This window comes from Saccopteryx leptura, chromosome 7 (genome assembly GCF_036850995.1).
Source record: "Saccopteryx leptura isolate mSacLep1 chromosome 7, mSacLep1_pri_phased_curated, whole genome shotgun sequence".
NCBI lineage: Eukaryota > Metazoa > Chordata > Mammalia > Chiroptera > Emballonuridae > Saccopteryx > Saccopteryx leptura.
In genome coordinates, this window is record NC_089509.1 from 120,026,628 (window position 1) to 120,042,652 (window position 16,025).

At 62.8% G+C, this 16,025-nt stretch overlaps 1 long non-coding RNA gene across 1 annotated transcript; it reads left to right on the forward strand.

Moving 5' to 3' along the window:
* Positions 1–3,311: 3,311 nt before the first annotated feature.
* On the forward strand, positions 3,312–5,568 carry LOC136378846 (uncharacterized). The gene is made up of 3 exons (XR_010746645.1): positions 3,312–3,526; positions 4,192–4,361; positions 5,465–5,568. It is a non-coding gene; the product is annotated as an uncharacterized lncRNA (long non-coding RNA).
* Positions 5,569–16,025: the final 10,457 nt, after the last annotated feature.

A 16,025-nucleotide genomic window follows, 5' to 3' on the forward strand; every position in this document is an offset into this window, starting at 1 on the left:
CCTGGGTCCTGACCGCAGCCGGAATGTCCCGGAACCCGGGCTCTCAGTGTAGCAGTTACACCGAGTAGAGGAGCTTCTGTTGGAACGTCAGGGGCTGGAGAAAGGCCCTGAACTTGCACTTGGAAAGCAAGGGGTCAGGTGGTGGCCCTTCTTGGAGCAGCCCTGGGCCTTGTCCCCTCAGCTGTAGACAGGACAAGAGAGTCCACTCTGCGGGTGTCCTGAGGACAAAAGGAAGCGACGACGTGGGTACCCAGCACAGGCCTGGCACGGAGCAGTCCGGGGGCACGCGCTCAACCGGGTTAGGAAAACAGGCAAACACACGACTGGGGCTGGGACTCTCGCCCCCAGAGAGGTTGGGCCGGGGCAGGTCTGTAAAGTGGGAAGATGAAGGAGGGACAGCCAACCTGCAGCCACCTGCTCTCACGCCCACGGCCTCACAGCCCCGCCCACGGCCTCACGGCCCCGCCCACAGGCCCACCCACAGCCTCACAGCTCCGCCCATGGCCCTGTGACCCCGCCCACAGGCTCTCGGCTCCGCCCAGGGCCTCATAGCTCTGCCCATGGCGCTGAGGCCCCGCCCACAGTCCCACGGCCCCGCCCATGGCCTCGTGGCCCTGCCCCACTGTCCTGGCAATCTGCCTCAGCGCAGCCTCCCCGCGCTGCTCCTTTCCATCCCTGGTAGAAGCGCTTTGAAGTGACTCCAGCGCTGGGTTCCAGGCGGGAAGCCGCCGAGCTAACCCAACACCAGGCCCCCGGTGCCAGTGCATTTTGAACGGGAAAATGCACCGACCCGTCCAGGTTTTCCATTCAGATTGGACTCCTGCCCTGGTCTCAGTCCTGATCCAGAAGTGGGAGAGAATCTGACCCAGAGGACTGGGTGCTGGGCAGACCCTGTCGGGCGAGGCCAAGCACGACCGGGCAGGGGAGGCTCCTTGCGTGTGAGAGCCACCAGTGACCCCCACAACGCGACGCTGCCCGGGCCGGAGCTCGCACAGCTGCCTTGGACGCAGGAGCCCGGAGCATCCCAGGGCAGGCACAGGGCCCCGGCCTGGCCCAGCCTGTGAGGGAATTGTGTTTATAGAGCGGCAGAGGCAGGGCAGGCAGCCAGCCTGGAGGAGGCTCCCCTCTGCCTGAGGGAAGAGATGCGGAGGAAGAGCTTGGTGATTAAAAAGCCTCCTCTGTCGGTGTGGAGATGCCATTTCTGGCCCTGTTCTTCCCCTTTACGGGTAGATGAAGAAAGATCAGACAGTGGTGGGAAAACTCCAGGAAAATAATTCATTGCAGTTCTTGCGAAGTGAGTCCTTCAGAGAAGGACTGCTGCCCATCCAGGGTCCACCGCAGCCCAGCCAGCCGGCCTAAAGGCACTTGTTTATGCTCGTGGCTGAGAGAAAGGGTGACCGGTCACCCCTCAGAGGTGAGGCCCTGGGTCCCCCTGCTGCCCGAGTGCTGCCTGCTGACTTCTGGGAAATTGTCATTGGACAAGGAACCCCCCTGGTCCAAGGTTATGTCCCCAGGGGCTGTCCAAGGTCAATGACAGGCTGAGGCACAGAGCCCCTGGACCCACCCACTGCAACTGGGGACAGTCCTGAAGAGCCAATCTGGCTGCACAGCTGAGGGGCACCGGGGCCTCTGTTGCTGCCACAGGGCGAGCCAGCACCCCCCACCCAGTCTGAAGTCTGAACACCCTCACCTTGTTTATATATTTTCACATCAATTTCTAAGGAGTAACGCTCTGAAGTGGGTCTTCAGCCACAAGTGACTGTCTCTTCCAGGAAACCCTGCTGTCTCGTTAGCATTAGAGAGAGAAGCGTTCGTCCCTGGAAGGGCCTAGGAGTTAACGGGGTCCAAATCCCTGGCATTACAGGCGAGGAAACTGAGGCCCCAGAGACACTTAGTGGGTCTGGGAGGTCCTGCGCGTGGGGCAGGGCAAGAGCCTGGGGGTGACTCGTGGGGGCCTGAGCACGTTGGGGTGGCTCTGCAGGATCAAGGAGGTGGCCTGGGGGTGGCTGGACACCCTGGACTGAGGCTGCGAGGCCCTCATGCCCAGGCGGTGCCTGCCACCCGTGGGGAGGACATCCTTGGCTAACAGCATCCATCCAGAGTCTCAGGAGACTCAGTCGCCTGCCCAGGCCATACAGCAGGTGACCGTGGGCTGGGATTGGACAGGCATCCAGCCTGCACCCCTCAGGTGACGCCCCCTGAACCCTGCCGGGCTGCCAGGTGGGAGGTGCCATGCTTGCCCACTTCCCACAGTGGCTCTGAGGGAGGTGGCTCCAGCTGGCATGAGAGAGAGGCCTTGAGGGCCAGACAGGAGCTTGTGCGCCTAACGCCCCACAGCTGATGACCTCAGCGTCCGGGCTGACCTAAGCACTGCTCGGTGATGGCAAATCTCCGTGGACTAAGGGGCCACTGACACACACAGAGGGCCCGTGTGGGTGCCTGAGGCTGGGAGGGTGACCTGCCTGCAGGCCTGGGGCCACAGGACCTCCACCTTCAGGTGAGGGCCTGGCAGCCATCAGCCAGGCGACCATAAACAACTAGACATGGTGCCCGTGAGGGTGTGGGAAGCCACTGGAACACTTGTGCCCCGGGATGGACTGTCCCTCTCCTACCTAATCCATGGCAGGGTCACCCTTGAGGGACTGGAGTGCCCAAGAGGCATGGCCAGGGGACACTCAGAAGAGGTGGCACTCGGCAGAGTGGGTGCATCACGTCCCACATTTCTAACGTGTCCCAGGGCCAGAGGGAGACCCAGTGCTTCCCAGTGGGAGTCTGCTCTTAGGGACAGGAACGCAGGTGCCCGAGGACAGGGCTTTGCAGCCCAGCGAAGATGAGAGGGGCTGGGACCTAGGACAAGGCACTTCAGAAGGGTTTGAGGCCAAGACCCGCTTTCAGGTCCAGCTGCCCCACCACACAGGGGCACGTCCTGGTCACCCTGTCCTCTGCGTCCTTTAGGAAACACCCCACCCCCCACCATCCTCACAGAAACGGCTCTTGGAGGACGTTAATGGGGAAGGGGACCGAAAGGTCTTAGGATGCAGCTTGTCACCCTGGACCCGATCCCGGCACCAGGACTCAGAAGACGCAGTGATTCTGCGTGGGGCTGTTCCCAGAACTCCCACTTCCTCCGAAGCAAGTCCCTGCTGCCAGCCCAGCACAGCCTCCTCCTCCCTCTGCTGCTGTGGGCACCCAGCAGCTGTCCTGGGCTGGTCCCGTGGTGGGTGTGGCCAAGCCTGGCTCCCAGTGACCACTTGTGCCCCCAGCTTCCTGCCCTCCTGGCTTTTCTCCCCGGCATGGGGCTGCCAGCCGCTCCCACAGAGCTGGCTGTAGGGGCAGCAAGGGGACTCGGAGGAGAGACTGTGCTCCTGCTTGTCCTCGGGTCCTGCTGAGCAGCCCCCAGCGCCTCCTCCTGCGCCTCAGCCGGAGAAGGGCTGACCACCACCGCCCGGTTCCAGCTCTCACGAGGAGCCGTGAGGATCTGGAGCCCAGGCCTGGCTCGGCCCGGAACCCCCGCCCCAGAAGCCAGGTGGGCGTTGCAGGTGTTTGCCCGGCGGGGCTTGGCTCAAAGGAGCCATTGAGAGGTGGAGCGAATTGGCTGCCACCCACCTGGAGGAGTTTCCTGGTGTGGGTGCTCAGCGGGAGGTCATGACATCCCTCTCCCGGTGTGTGTTGCTGGTGGAACTCGGGAAGCCGCTGCAGAGGCAGTCTGGCCATTGTTTCCCAATGGCCCCTGGGAACGCTGGATCTGCACATTCCTGCCCTCCTGCTCAGGGCGTGGGCGCCCGCGCCGTTTCCTCAGCAAAGGCCGAGGCAGGTGGGGACCAGGGGGGATGTCAGGAGGCCCTGAGCTCATGGCATGTCCACCAGCCGTGGGCAGTGACAGCCAGTTCAACCTGCCTGCGGGTGCCTCAGGAGAGACTGCAGGGCGCCTCCCAGGGGAGAGGTTCTCACTGACCCCAAAGGGTCTCAGTTCCGAAAACAGGTTGATTGGAGAGGACTGGGGGGCAGAGGGCACCGGTGGGGCAATGAGTGGAGGCGAGGGGTGCTTCGTCTGTGCAGAGCCCTGGCAGCTGCTGCCTCAGAACAAACCTCAGTGGGGTGTGGGCACCAGCGGAGTGGACAGGGGACACCCCACCAGTGGGGCCCCCTCGGGATCTGGGGCCTTTCCTGACCCCAGTCCACTGACGGCAGGATGGCAGAGAGCCCAGGGTGCTCGCTTCAGGTGAGCGGTGTGGGTAAGGGTGTCCCTCCGGGAGAGCAGGACTGGATCTGGGCACCCCAGAGAGCCTTCCCATCCTGACCCGAGGACCCCAGCCTCCAGCCTCACTCTGGACTCCTGTTTGGAGGTGGAAGAAGAGCAGGTGCGTGTCTGAAGGCACGGCTGGGTCATGGGAGGCGGCTCCCACCACGCCCCTAGAACTTGCCCGTGCGCACACTGAGGGTCCGGTGGCCCTCCTGCTGGTCTGCAGACCCCAGAGCTGAGGTCACGGGAGGCGGCTCCCATCACGCCCCTAGAACTTGCCCGTGCGCACGCTGCGGGTCCGGTGACCCTCCGGCTGGTCTGCAGACCCCAGAGCTGAGGTCACGGGAGGCGGCTCCCATCACGCCCCTAGAACTTGCCCGTGCGCACGCTGCGGGTCCGGTGACCCTCCGGCTGGTCTGCAGACCCCAGAGCTGAGGGTGAAAACAGTCCAGCCCTGAGGGTCAGTAGGCCTTGATCTCCTTCCATGGTCTGCACCTGGGTTCCCACTGGGCGGTGCAAGCGAGGAGACCACAGCCATCCAAGGCAGCCGTGGTCCTGGCTGTACCTGAGGCCTGGGCCATGCTCCTGGTGGTGCGTCCGGGCAATGGTGTCCGTGGGTGGAATAAGGTTCTGATGGTCTTCTGGGAGACAAGTGGTTTCGGGTCTTTGCAGGAGCCGTCTTGACGAGGAAGGCTCTGCTCTGGGGGCCTCCGACTTGGGGTAGTCGTGGGATGGCCACCAGTGGCTCTCCCGGTTGGGCTCTTAGAATCCCCTCGAGTCCGGTTTTGGGGAGGCCATCTCTCCTTGGCCACAATGCCTTTGGGGTCAACAGGCCCCTTGTGCTAGGTAGGACCTTGGATGGCTGGGTGGGTTGAATGGATGTTGGGATGGACGATGGGTGGGTGGATGTAAGGATGTAAGGCAGGCATGCTTTCTTCTTAATTTTTTGAGCGATATTAGGAATCTTAGTGTCTGTGAACATAGCCAAGGGGGGGCCACAAGCCAAGGAGTGTGGGAAGCTTCTAGAAGCTGGAGAAGACAAGGCCGTGGATTCACCCCTGGAGCCCATGGAAGGAACTCGGCCCTCCCCCGTTTCAGGGGCGGGTCCTCAGGACGCCTGAGCGAGGCTCCGTCTGCGGGGTCTTCCCCTGCCGGGAGCACCAGGCCCGGAAAGGGCTGTGCTGAACCCACAGCCGCTGACATCGTGCTCTGTCATCGCAGCGTGGACAAGGTGCTTCTGTTTGGAGAGGTACCAGCAGGAGGCCGGGGCGCAAGATCCACCAGGGCCCATGCGGAGGGGAGCCGTGCCATCCATTCTGGTCCTGGTCCTGCAGGCAACTGTACTGACAGCGCCCGGGGCGGGGGGGGGGGGGGTGCGGGGGGGGGGGTGTGCCCGGGGAGGTGCGGGGGGGGGGGCGGGGGCGGGGAGGGGGAGGTGCGAGGGGGGGCGGGGGGGCGGGGAGGGGGAGGTGCGGGGGGGGGGCGGGGGCGCGTGGGGGAGGGGCGGGGGAGGTGCGGGGGGGGCGGGGGCGCGGGGGGGGAGGTGCGAGGGGGGGTGGGGGCGGGGAGGGGGAGGTGCGGGGGGGGCGGGGGCGCGTGGGGGAGGGGCGGGGGGAGGTGCGGGGGCGGGGGGGAGGTGCGGGGGGGAGGTGCGGGGGGGGCGGGGGCGGGGAGGAGGAGGTGCGGGGAGGGCGGGGGCGCGGGGGGGAGGTGCGAGGGGGGGTTGGGGGCGGGGAGGGGGAGGTGCGAGGGGGGGCGGGAGCGGGGAGGAGGAGGTGCTGGGGGGGCGGGGCGCGGGAGGGAGGGGCGGGAGAAGGGGCGGGGGCGGGGGGGGGAGGTGCGAGGGGGGGCGGGGGCGGGACTGCGACCCCATTTCCCCAGCCTGGGCTCAGAGCTTCGCGCAGCCCGGCCCGCGTCCCCACCTTTCGGAGCCTCTGGAGACAGGGCTCGTCACGCACGCTCCCCGGGGCTCCGGGGAAAACCGGCATTTCCATCCTGGCTGCAGCCGCATCCTCGGCGCGTATCCCAAACAAAGCATCCTCCTGTCCACGGGGCAGCACAGAAGGGAGCAGCCGCTATATTTTTAACCAAAAGCCACTTCCTGTTGCCATGGCAACCAAGTTCTAAAATTAAAGCCGCAGCATACCCCTGGGTAGGTGCCATGAAAGGAACGTCTCCCTCCGATGGCCTTCATCCGTTCTGGGGGGGCTGGGAGGGACCGGAGTCGGTGTTCGCGGTCCTCCCAGGCAGCGCCACACCGGGGCGGCTCTCCCGGTGCCGGTCCCTCCGCAGCCGCTGGTCTGGCCCTGCCGTTACTGCCCCCTGGCCCTGGCCTGCTCCTTCGTCTGCCCTCGAGGCTGCCTCGCCGAGAGTCCACTGTCTGGAAGCCAGAACAGAAGCATGAGCCACAGGGGCAGCTGGAACCGAAGCCCGGCTTTGGGAGGGTCCCTGGTGACCCTGCCGTCACCTCCCAGAAGGCCCCCACCTTCACTTTATTTTTCTTTACTATTTACTGATTTTAGAGAGAGAGGAAGGGAGAGAGAGAGAGAGAGAAACATCAATTTATCATTCCACTCATTTATACACTCATTGGTTGATTCTTGTATGTGCCCTCACCGGGGATCAAACCCACAACCTTGGCGTATCAGATGCTCTAACTAAATGAGCTACCCGGCCAGCCCCCCTTCCCCTCCCGGAACTGTAGAGCCACCCACCAGGCTTGGCCACCCCACACGGGACACCGGTCATGGCCCTTGACTCGCACGGCTCTCCCTTCCTTCACCTGGCCCCGCCAGCCTAGAGTGACTTTGCGCCCCTCAGGGTGGCACCTGACTCCCTCTCTCCTCCCAGGCCTGACAGGTTCCTTCTCATCAAACCCTCTTGTCCCTGGGGTTACTAACCCTGTCCCCTCACAAGGTCGCCCTGTCCGGTCCACCCCCCACACCCCCCACTGGCCACTGCGAGGAGCACGGCGGAGAAGTCCGGATTCGCTCTGCATGGGAGCTCTGCCCTCCCTGCCTACCTGTGTGGGGAGGGTCCAGTGACAGGACCCAGAGCACAGCTGGCCCAGCTCTTAAACTTCAACTGTCTATCGTGCAGTAACACTGGTCTTTTTTGGTGTGCGTTCTATGAATTTTAACGGATGTACATATGTGTGTCACCCCCGTCACAGACAGATGGACATCACTCATAAACCCTCTCCCCCTAGAACCCATGGAAACCGCGCTCTGTCTGCCCTCGCCACTGGGAGGTCTTGGCGAGACTGGCTTCCTGCTCTGGGCACGCACCTTAGAGACCCACTGGTTGTCACAAGCCTCCATAGTTAGTTCTCTCCATTGCTGAGCCGTGCTCCTTGACAGGGACGTGCCCCAGGGTGTCTAACCGGTCAACTGCTAAGGGACACATGTGTGTTCCGGCTTTGGGTGGTCAGGAGTAGAGCTGCTGGAAACAGCCTTGCACAGGTTGGTGTGAACCTAGACTCTGTGTCCCCAGGGCCGATGCCTGGACGAGGACTGCTGAGTCACACAGTGAGGACAGGTGACCTTTCTCAGCCCTGTCCACGGTCCCTCCGCATCCCCGCCATCGGCGTGGGCTCCGGCGGCCCCACCGCCCTCCCACCAGCCCTGGGCTCTGTGGACCACTCAGCTCGGTCTGCAGGCGCCTGGCTACCACCAGTTACAAAGGCCACTGCTGCCTCCCTTTGGAACAGAAAAGGATGTGACTAAAGCCCTGTCCCCTCGTGGATGCTAATTTTGTTTTTTTTTTACATATAAAGAGCCAGCTGAGGTGTGAAAGGCCTTAGGTATCCACCCAGAAACAGTTAACAGGTGTGACCACTGTGCCTTTCTAGAGCCCGGGAGAAATCTGCCGGGACTACCAACGTCATTGACTAGTAACAGTAATGACACAACACGAACGCTCACAGTGGCCAGGTGTGTGAGGGACACAACACGTACACTCACAGTGGCCAGGTGTGTGAGGGACACAACACGTACACTCACAGTGGCCAGGTGTGTGAGGGACACAACACGTACATTCACAGTGGCCAGGTGTGTGAGGGACACAACACATACAGTCACAGTGGCCAGGTGTGTGAGGGACACAACACGTACACTCACAGTGGCCAGGTGTGTGAGGGGCACAACACGTACACTCACAGTGGCCAGGTGTGTGAGGGACACAACACGTACACTCACAGTGGCCAGGTGTGTGAGGGACACAACACGTACATTCACAGTGGCCAGGTGTGTGAGGGACACAACACGTACAGTCACAGTGGCCAGGTGTGTGAGGGACACAACACGTACACTCACAGTGGCCAGGTGTGTGAGGGACACAACACGTACACTCACAGTGGCCAGGTGTGTGAGGGACACAACACGTACACTCACAGTGGCCAGGTGTGTGAGGGACACAACACGTACACTCACAGTGGCCAGGTGTGTGAGGGGCCGGCACCAGCATGGTGGCACTGACTGCTCACAGCCCCGGGGGCAGAGGGGATGGGGCCTCTGTCTCCCCGGAGCAGCTCCGGCAGCAACTCTTGGGTTCTCGGCAGATTTCTGCGAAGCCGATGAAGCTCAAGCCTCAGGCCACTCCCTCACACCCAGGTCCCTTCTACTGGGGAAGGTCCCGGGGAGAAAGGGGTAACTCTTGCCCCCTGAGAGCCATCTAGGAGCGAAGCAAGCTGACAGCACCCTCGAGTCACAGAGCGTCTTCGACAGTCCCCATCCAATGGAAGGCGGAGGGCGCGGACACTTGAGAGGGTGCGTGTAAGACAAACACAGGAGGCGTTTTCCTAAGGTCAACAGTACTGCGGTTTCTCTTGCCGTTGCCAGTCAGGGGCTGCAAAGTTAAGTTTAAGTTTTCTAAACTCTCAATGACAACGACAAGTGCTGGCCCACCGCACTGGAGGAGACTGCTTGTCTCTCCGGATTCCTCACAGAAAGTCAGGGGGCGGCACAGAGAGGTCACCCGGACGTACACAGCCAAACAGCACGGAGAGAAACGGTGGTGGGCAGGCCGTTGTTAATGACCAAGGACGCGACGCTTCCCGCTTTTGTGAGGCTCGCGGCGCTTGTCCGTTTTTCAAGTATGGTAACGACTTGCAGTTTTTCTCTCGTTCCAAATGCATAGTCTCTTTTAGGCCTGGATTTTGCCATTTTTTTTCTCTTGCTTCTATGGCTCCCGAGGTTGTAAGTCGGCAAGCCCCGCCCTTCCCCACCCAGGTGGGGCGTCTGAACCCCAGAGTAAGGTTTCCTCACGGGGTCCTGATGGAGGGCAGGGCTGTACCCGAGTCACCCGCAAACCCATGGCCCAGCGTGATGCGTGCCCGCGCCCGTTTTGTTCCCATAAGCCACCGCAGGGCAGAGAGACGGGTCTAGCTGCAGGCCACAGCTGGCAGGGGCAGTGTCGGCTGGGCCCAGAAGGCATTCTGTGACTGGAGGGGAGAAGGGAGGCTGTTCTCCGGGGCGCCGGCTGCTGCGGACGCAGGGAAGAGGCTGCGTTGCTCTGCCGTGGCCGGGCCCACCCCCCTCCGTCCCCTCTCCGCGTCCCTTCCACGCCGTCCTCTCTGAGTCAGCCTCCCCGGGAAGGTTCCCATCTGTCCCCACCGGCTCCTCTGCGGGGGCAGCCAGATCCCTCAAAAGGAGAGAGGCAGATGTCAGGGGTGACCGTTACTTGGCAATCCCTCGAGGAACGGGGAAGGGGACTCACGTGTGCAAGGGAAGGAGCTCCCCACTCACACTCAGTCAGGGTTAGAGCTGGGGACCCTCGGGGCTCAGGGGGGCACTCCCAGGTCACCTGTGTGCAGGCTTCCCGGGCCCCTCCCTCCCCCTCCAGCCCCGCAGAAGTGCACGCCCGCATTTTCAGGCTGGTGCTGATGCGGTTTCTAATTCGGCCAGATTAAGAAAGCCACCGCCGTGAGACCCTGTCGTCGGTGAGGAGAGGGAGGTCTGAACACAAATCAGAACCGATTTGTTTTAGCCCTGCACCCAGGTCTCACGTGGGCGGCAGGGGGTGCAAGGTTCCCTGTCCCACTCACACACCGGAGACGTGACACCTCTGAGTCTTCACGCTGCGTGGTCTTGCCGTCCCAGACGCCAGGCTGATGTCCTGATTAAACCAGCCGTTTAGGTGGGTGTGTGGTCACAGCCCTCATCCGCCCCCTCCACTCCTCCCCTGAGGTGCCCACCCCAGCCTGCCGGGCGGGGCAGGTGGGCTGCGGTTTCCTGCCATCTCAGCAGGAGCCGTGGCCGGTGTACCAGGTGCTCAGGTGCTCAGGTCTCCCGCTCCCCCTGCCCGGGGGGGGGGGGGGGGGGCGGTGGCCTCTGACCTGGCTCCCTTGGTTCCCGTGAGGGCCTGTGATGGTGCTGGGTGTGCCAGGGACCAGGTGCTCAGTCAGGGCTCCCCGCCCTCAGCTCACACAGCGGAGAACACTCAGCTATTATACCAGGGGTCCCCAAACTTTTTACACAGGGGGCCAGTTCACTGTCCCTTAGACCGTTGGAGGGCCGGACTATAAAAAAAACTATGAACAAATCCCTATGCACACTGCACATATCTTATTTTAAAATAAAAAAACAAAACGGGAACAAATACAATATTTAAAATAAAGAACAAGTAAATTTAAATCAACAAACTGACCAGTATTTCAATGGGAACTATGCTCCTCTCACTGACCACCAATGAAAGAGGTGCCCCTTCCAGAAGTGCGGCGGGAGCCAGATAAATGGCCTCAGGGGGCCGCATGCAGCCCGCGGGCCTTAGTTTGGGGACCCCTGTATTACACTGAAATCGCAAGTCCCCACCCAGAGAACTGACTTCTGACACATTGTTTCAACTTCTGACACATTGTTTCAACACCAGAGCTTCATCCTGACAGACCAGGGAGCCCACCGCAGCAGACACACACACACTGAGGCTTGTGGCCGGGGCAGGGACGCAGACAGAGGCCACCCTGTGATACCCGGTGCCCTCGCACCTGTGGCCCGTGGCAGCAGCATCCCTGGCCCTCGTAACACCTGAAACTGCTTTGGTGAGGCAGACACCGTCCATCCTGGAGTCTGTCCCCTCGATCAGTGGACGTCCAGGCATCTCCCAGGGCGCCTGCACTTGGAAGGTGGGGAGCGCAGAGCCGCCGACCGAGGCTCCCCGAGCAGCAGCTGAGCGCCCGAGACGTGTCAGGTTAACGTGGAACACGGGCTCCATCCATTCCCAGCCTCTCCCGATCTCCCGGGGGCTGTGGGGGGTCGTGGCCTTCCTCCACCCTCACCTCACCCTCTCCCCTGTCCCTGGGTCTCCTCCTCTTGTTGTAAGGACGCAGGTCCCTGGATCTAGGGCCCACCCTCACCCAGGATGATTGCATCTCAAGATGTTTAGCTCATGACATCTGCCAGGTCCTATTTTCAAATGAGGTCACCTTCTGAGGTCCACCCCCCCACACACACACACACAGCAGCCTGTGACCCTAAAGTAGACTGGGGGTCACTTCATGGGCTCTGAGGACGAAAGTGGTGTGCCCCAGGCGGTGTTGGGAGATGAGTTTGTCACCTGTGGGAGTGGGGGCGGGGAGGACAGGAGGAGGATGCTGTCAGCTTGGTGTGGGATGACACAGGCTGACCTGGCAGGGGGGGGGACTTTCGGAGGGAGTGACCGCAGCGTCTGGGACCCGTGAGGAGCAGAGTCAGCATGGATGACCGGAGGTTGGGGTGCGCCACCAGCAGAACCGAAGCCGGGGGGCAATCGGAGGCCGTGTGTGCTGTGACTTGGACCGACGCCGTCGAGTCAGGCGGAACCGTGCCGGACACCCCCCCTTTCAGAGAAGGAGAGAGGTGCAGGGCAGATGGACAGAGGGCACAGCTGACTCTCGATCCGGGGACCCCTCTCGGGCGCCGGCTCCAGTGTCCTGGTGTAAACAGACGGTGCTCTCAGGCCGACCAGCGCCTGGACCCTCCCGTCCTCCCGATCTCCCCCATGAGCAGATGGTGGAACCGGCCCCTCAGGGAGGAGTGGTCAGTGTCCACTCTGAAAAGGTATCACCCTGTGAGGGAGGCAGAAGGACCCCAGAGAGCCGGCAGCTGGGAGAGCTGGGCCAAAGGCACCAGCCGGCCGCTTCCTGCACCGGCCCCCTCGCCAGGAAGGGGCCAGAACAGACCCGTCCGCCTCTTACCTCGAAACCACAGCTCCGTCTCCATGCAGGCGCCGTCTCCACACACCCAGAAAGTCGAACTCCCGACGACCGTCACGCGCTCCCCTTCGCGGCCTTCACGGGGACCGTGGGGGACGGCCACCACCTTGTCCGGAGCTCACGACAATACTCCTTTGGTGGTGACGTCAGAAGCGTGAGGGAGGGGACTCCCCGTGCGGTTGACCAAACTGTCCACACCGAACGCCCTCGCCTTGTGACTCTGCGAGATCCACTCCGAGGCCGTGACCACGGGGACGTGACCGCGGCTTGGTTTGTCCTCCCGTCCTGACGGCCGCCGAGCTCCTGCCCGCCGGGTTCAGCTCGGCCGGCGGCTCTGCAGAACGGGAGGGCTTCTCTTATTTACTGCGCCACGGCTGACCAGTTTGGGCTCAGGTCGGTTTAAATGTCCCAGTAAAACCCTGGAGGATGAGGCAAAAAACCCACCCAGGCCGTGGAGAGCGGCCCCGTGGGGCCTCGGGGTTTTCACGTCCTGCTGTGAACAGACCCTTGGACCCGCAGCTGGTCGGTCACACAGGCCTTGATGGTGTGGCTGGGCTTCGAGCGGTGGCCAGCGAGGGGCGTTGTCACTGTGCCCTGGGGGGCGCACTGACAGTCCAGTGGGGCGGGGGTGAAGATGCGGACAGGTGGCCATGGGGGACCCCCGTTTCCAGCCCCCCTCTGTTCGCACACTGTGCCTGGAATGTTCCAGAAGCAGCGTGCACCCTCCACCCCACTACTTGCTGTCCAGGCCACTGCCTCCTCTACATCGCTGTGGGGCCGAGGCGGAAAGCAGGAGTTCAGTGAGCATTTTGGGGTTCTTGCTGCGGCTGGAGAAGCATGTTCCGGTCCCAGGGAGACATAGGAGCCGACAGAAAACACCCCCCGACACAGGAGGCCGGTGCAGCCGTGGGAGCCGAGACCCCGCAGGGCCGGTGGCCGCGGTGGGAGCACGCAGCGCACTGCAGCTCACGTGGGGCTCCAGGCGGGGGGGGGGGTGCAGGTGACCCCGCTGGGCTTGTTTCCCGAGGGTTAAGGGAGGGTGCGGAGGTGAGGTGACAGGCCACGCAGTGAGCACACGGTGACCAGCGCAGACACTGCTGAGTGAGGCAGTGAGCGCAGGGACGCTGCTGTGCGTCCAGCCAGACCAGGCCACGCTCTCGGCGGTCCCACGCTCCTGCAGGTGTCGTACACGGGGCCTGGCAGGTGTCCTGGGGTCCCCATTAACCTGGAGAGTCAGTGGCCCTGCAAAGAGAAGCCCGCCCGGCGTCGTCACCCCAAGCGTGCTGGGCTTTAAACGAGCCTGGTGGGGGGGGGGGTGCCGCTGAGAGGTGGCGGCAGCTGGCAGGAGGCCTTGGGCGAGGCGACAGGTAGGGTGGGGGTGACCGCTGCGTGGGAATAATGAAGGAACAGTCATCATGGAAATGACCAGCCCTACCCTGACTTCGCACACACCTCTGAGCACTGACCCGGCGCCCGAGTCGACCCCACAAGCCGGGTGGAGCGCTGACCACAGCTTCACGTCCGCGCCTTCTCACGGGGACCCCTCCGGCCAGGACAGTGACCCAGCGGTCACAGCGACGCTCGCCCTCCTAGCGAGGAGGACGCCCAGGCTGGGAGGGGCGCCTGCTGCGGCTGTGGCAGGACAAGGGGACACAGCGGGACGAGGTGCCCGCCCCATCCCCCCCCTCGGTCGGGCAGGCAGGGCTCTCCCATAACCTGCCAACGCCGAGTGACCTAGAGAGAGGGTCACAAACCGCAGGAGCCTGCTGCTCTGCTCACGCCGGAAGGTCACAACCGAGGAGCAGTCTTTTTTAGGGGGAGCAAACCTCAGACACCCTTACCTGTTGGGATTCCAGCAGCACCCTGGAATGAATATATAATTCCAGCAACACCTGTTACATGAATATATAATTCCTCAATCTCTAAGGGAAAAGGAAAAAAAAAACCCAAAACACAGGCCTGTGAAGACTAGACCAACCAGAAGACAGCAGCCAGGGGGGTCCTTCACGGTGAGCCACTTCATTCAAAGGATGAGGACCCAGGCAGGACACCGCACAGTAAGTGAACGTCGCCTAATTAAAAACGCTTTTACAAACGGCGCCATTCAAGATCATAGGGCCGTCGGTCTCGGCGTGTTTCCATCACGGAGCGCCGTTGCGGCCCGACACCCTTCTCTGGAACGCGGCCACGTTCATAAACCCGGCAAGGGGTCACGCTCCCTGCTCGCGGCCCGTGCGAAGCACTGTGAGAATATAGTGATTCCGGACGAGTGTTTTCCTCCCAAATCTGTTGTTGGCGTTTTGTTGACAGGGGCTGAGATATAAGCAGGGGGGGGGGGGGGCTCGTGCAGAGAGAGTCGGGGGGCGGGGGGCGTGCATGAGGACTCGGACTGGCTATCGGGTCATCAGCAAAGCAGAGTTTGAAGAAGGGGTCCCAGGACGCCAGGCCTGCAGCCCCTCACACACGGGAGTGAGGGGCCATGCCGTGTGTAGAGTGCCCGTGTCCCCAGGACAAAGCTGTCTCAGCCACCTTGCCCGTGTGGCCCCTGCAGGGGAGTCACCCCCCCACCCCACCGTGGTGACAGGTCTGGGTTGAGCTGAATGGGAAAAGAATTGTCCCTGTCAACAGTTCTTATCCGGATGAGTGACAAACAACACAGAGGGGCGGGGCCTCAGGGCTGGGCCACATTCCTTTCCTGCCCGGAGCCGCCAGCCCCGGGGGGGGGGGGGTCCCCCACGGCAGAGAGCCCCCCCCCCGTCCCGCCCTGTCTGAACGGGAGTCCAGGGGGCAGGAGCCAGGTGTGCTCCTCTCCCTTCTCCGGAAGGAGCCCCAGCCCTCCGCTGCAGGTCCACCCCCCTGTCCACCTGGGACTGGGCGGGGCTCCTGCAGAGGGGAAGCCGTGAGCCTGAGACACGGGCTGACCCTCGTGGGCTTTCCCGCGGCTAGGGACTTAATAAAGTGCTACGAGCAGCATAGCCGACCGGCCAGTCCAAGCAAACGGGGCCGCATGTCCGGGACACTGACAGGCGGGAACAGAGGCCCGGGCTGTGCCCCCGCCCCAACCCCCAGTGCCCGCCCCGCTCTGACCAGCAGGCCCCTCAGGACCAGGGGGCCCCTTCCTTCTTCTAGGTGTCCTGCTGCCCCTGCCAGGAGCACATGCGCTGGCCAGGCCTTGGTGAAGGCGATTGGTGGGGGGGGCTCTGCAGCTCAGGACCCAGGCGGTGTTACCAGACCCTCCCCACCCATCCGTCCATCCGTCTGTCTGCCCCTCAGCTGCCCACACTGCGCTGGGCCGGCGAGTTACCCAGCTGCTCCCACAGCTGCGTTTTCTCAGAGATGCCGCCTTCTTCTTCCCAGACCTGCGCTTTTCATCACCGAGTTCCTGGAACACCTGTGCGCCCCCTGACCCCCCCACGCCCACCCCCAGCTGGCCCTTGCTGCTTTGATTATTTTAAACTTGCTCTTGGGGGAAATGTGCCGCGTCAGAAGCGTGTGTCTGGCCCATTTCACAGAGTGAACCCCACTGTTGAGCCCCCTGCAGCCATGGAAGGTGACTTGGCAGCCAGGAGCCCCCGGGGGCCCCACACTCTCCTG